This window comes from Euprymna scolopes, chromosome 42 (genome assembly GCF_053919585.1).
Source record: "Euprymna scolopes isolate OS-2025 chromosome 42, ASM5391958v1, whole genome shotgun sequence".
NCBI lineage: Eukaryota > Metazoa > Mollusca > Cephalopoda > Sepiida > Sepiolidae > Euprymna > Euprymna scolopes.
In genome coordinates this window covers 44,928,474-44,932,233 of record NC_136523.1, presented here as the reverse complement: position 1 = coordinate 44,932,233, position 3,760 = coordinate 44,928,474, and the positions used below count along the sequence as shown (strand labels likewise).

Genomic DNA, 3,760 nt, shown 5'->3' with positions numbered 1-3,760 from the left:
ATATATATATATATATATATATATATATATATAGAGAGAGAGAGAGAGAGAGAGAGAGAGATAGATAGATAGATAGATAGAGAGAGATACTTACGAACACACACACACACATATATATAATTCAATAAAACTTTTTTATAAGGGAGTCAGTCACCACTTATCAAGGCTTGACGTCCACTCAAGGATAAGGGTTAATAATTAGTAAGGAGGTAATGTAATAATCGTTAATTGTATAAGTTGGATAGATTTTTCTTATTGAAGCGAATGGTTCAACAAGAACTTGTTTACATTAGACTTGAAGACTACCATATTCTAGTAAGCCGGGAAGCAAGCCAGTGGAACAGTGGAACATGGAACACTAACAGTGTTCTACAGGCGGACAGTTTTAGGAAAGAAGCTCTGTTCGTGGAGCCTGCGTTTTGATTTAGGCACAGGGGAGGGGAATTGTTGATAGCGGTTGTAGCTAGTTGAGTATTTTCTTTTTTGTGTGAAACTTGTATTCCTTGACGAAGAATAAATTGTTGTAAATTGTAATTTACAGATTCTAAATTAAATCAGTGCTCTTTCTCGAATATTAAGCTTTTTTTTTTTCCTTCTAGTTAGGATTGTCCTATAAATATTAGTATAAATATTTATACTCGCTTTTACAGAATTAGTCAATTTGTAAACTTGACAAATTATTTTGGAATTCGTATATATATATATATATATATATATATATATATATATATATATATATATATATATATATATATATATATATATATATATATATATATATATAAAGAGAAAAGAAAGAACGGATTGTTTTAGTTTTGTTGTGAGTGTTAAAAAAAATGATGTCAATATTATAGTGACGTAATTTAGGAGCAAGGTAAAAAAAAAGCAACAAATAAACAAATAGGTTTACGATGAGCAGGATAAAAAAAAACAATATTAGAAAGAAAGAAAAAGGGAATAAATAAAGATAACAAATAAAAATCGTTTCGGTGGTATAAAAAAAATGGATTTTTTTTTTCTTTTTTCTAGTTGTGGATTTGTAAGTTGTGGATAGCAGGCCGCTCAAGTGTGTGTGTGTGTGTCTCTCTCTCTTATGAGGTCAGTGCCACACCCATCCATAAGCTAACGCGCATCGGATCTCACTTGCCGCTATTCCCTGGGACGGACGACACATACTGTCTACACAGTCGCTTCTTTTCTATATTTTACACGTAAGTCAACTTATATTATTTACCAGAGCTATCATCTACTTATATATATATAACAAAAAAGTTTTTTTTTTTTGTTCTTTTTTGACTACTTAAAAAAAAAAAATGTTTGTCATAAAAACGTATTTTTATTAAAACAAGGTTTAAAAAAAACTTACCTTTAAATAAAAACGCAACTAAATTGAGTTTTATAGTTCAAGTTTGCGTTTATTTAAATAGGCAACAACTTTCAATTTGTTTTTAAATTTAAAAAATCTGAATTAAATCTAGATTTATACTTATAAAAAAAATTATTTAATGGTGTTAACATTTAAAAAAAAATGTGCTTTTTTTTTATAACAATCTAAACAAAAATAAAACTTACCTTCAAAAATGCAAGTGAATTGACATTTCTAGATTTCAAGTTTGTATTAATTTAAATTAGCAGAAAGTTTATAATTTTAACAAGTGAATTAATGTACATTGTTACTTATAAAAATTGTATTCTATGGTTTGAAAACGTTTTTAAGATATAAAAAATGCTTTTTATAACAATATTAAAAAGAAACTTACCTTCAAAAACGCAAGTAAACTATTAGTACTTGCATATTTCAAATTTGTATTTATTTTAAATAAGCAAAAAAGTTTAAAATTTTTATTTTTAAAAGTGAATTAATCTAGTTTGTTACGTATAAACATGTATTCTATGGCTTTTAAACGTTTTTAAAGAATAAAAAATGTGTTTTTATAGCAATCTTAATAAAAAAAACTTCTATACTAAAACGCTAGTAAATTATTGACATTTATAAAAGTTTTAATTTTTATTTTTAAAAGTGAATTAATCCTGATCATTTATAAATTTGTATTTCATGGTTTTAAAGTGTTGTTAAAATATTTAAAAAAAAAAAAAAAATGCTTTTGTAACAATATTAACAAAACAACAAAAAAAACTTACCTTCCAAAACGCAAGTGAATTATTGACACTTTTATATTTCAAGTTCGTATTTATTTTAAATAAGCAAAAAGTTTATAATTTGTAAAAAGTAAATTAATCTAGCTTGTTACTTATAAAAATGTATTTATGGTGTTACTTATAAAAATGTATTTATGGTGTTACTTATAAAAATGTATTTATGGTGTTACTTATAAAAATGTATTTTATGGTTTTAAAATGCTTTTAACATATATAAATAATGCCTTTTTTAAAACAATCTTTTAAAAAAAAGTTTTTAATTTTAAAAAGTAAATTCTAGACAGTTATTCTAAAATTTGTATTTTATGGTTTTTAAACGTTTTTTTAAACTGTAAAAAAATTATTTTTATAACAATCTTAACAAAAAAAAAAACGTGCCTTCAAAAACGCGAGTAAATTATTGGCACTTGTATCTTTCAAGCTTGTCTTTATTTTAAATAAACAAAAAGTTTTATTTTAAAGTGAATTAATCCTGATTTTTAATTATATTTTATGGTTTTAAAACATTTTTGAAATATAAAAAATGCTTTTTATGACCAATCTTAAAAAAACTTACCTTAAAAAAACGCAAGTAAATTATTGACAGTTGAATATTTCAAGTTTATCTTTATTTTTAAATGAGCAAAAAGTTTTTATTCTATTAAAAGTGAATTAATCTAGATTAATTATAAATTTGTATTTTATTGTTTTAAAATGTTTTAAAAATATAAAATGTTTTTTATAAAAAATCTTATTCAAAAACTTACTTTTAAAAACGCAAGTAATTTATTGGCACTTGTATATTTCAAGTTTGTATTTATTTTAAATAAGCAAAAAGTTTTTTAATTTTTATTTTTAAAAATGAATTTATCTAGATTGTTACGTATAAAAATGTATTTTATGGTTTTTAAATGTTTTTAAATATAAAAAATGTAGGTTTGTATTACTGTACACATAGATTCGAAAAAGTTGTCAAAAAACAAATATATAACAAATAAATATTATCAAAGACAAGATTAATTACTTTTCTACCAAACTGGATATAATTTTCGTGTTTTTATTTAATTTAACATGTTTATTCAGCTCGAAAAGCATACAGTGTTTACCGATGTATTGGAAAATTCAAAATGGCGGCCGACTCTCACTTTAACACGGTAAGTTCGGGAAAAGGTGTTATAAATAATAAACTAGTCAAAATACTATTAAAAAAACACCGAATATATGTCAAGTTATGTCACGGTAACATATATTGAGCGAATTTCTAACAGTATTTTGTCTAGTTTATTATTTATTACACCTTTTTCCGAACTTACCGTGTTAAAGAGATAGTCGGTCGCTATTTTGAATTATCCAATATATCGGTAAACACTGTATGCTTTTCGAGCTGAATAAACATGTTAAATTGAATAAAAACACGAAAATTGTATCTAGTTTGGCAGAAAAGTAACTTATCTTGCCTTTGATAACATTTATTTGTTATATATTTGTTTTTTGACAACTTTATCGAATCTACTATGTGTACAGTAATACAAACGCAAAGTTTTTTTTTTAATTAAACTAGATAGTTATTTATAAATTTGTATTTTATGGTTTTAAAACATTTTTAAAATATAAAAACTGT

The 3,760-nt window shown here is 23.8% G+C and overlaps 1 protein-coding gene across 2 annotated transcripts in view; it reads left to right on the top strand.

The window, feature by feature from the left end:
• The first annotated feature begins 811 nt into the window (after positions 1-811).
• Positions 812-3,760, top strand: part of LOC145267071 (guanine nucleotide-binding protein G(q) subunit alpha) — a 170,383-nt gene continuing 167,434 nt past the window's right edge. The window contains exon 1 of one of the 2 annotated variants that reach the window (XM_080123029.1): positions 812-1,211. The gene's annotated coding sequence lies outside the window, so the exon portion shown is untranslated. The remainder of the gene's footprint in view (positions 1,212-3,760) is intronic. The other variant, XM_080123031.1, reaches the window with a different exon arrangement.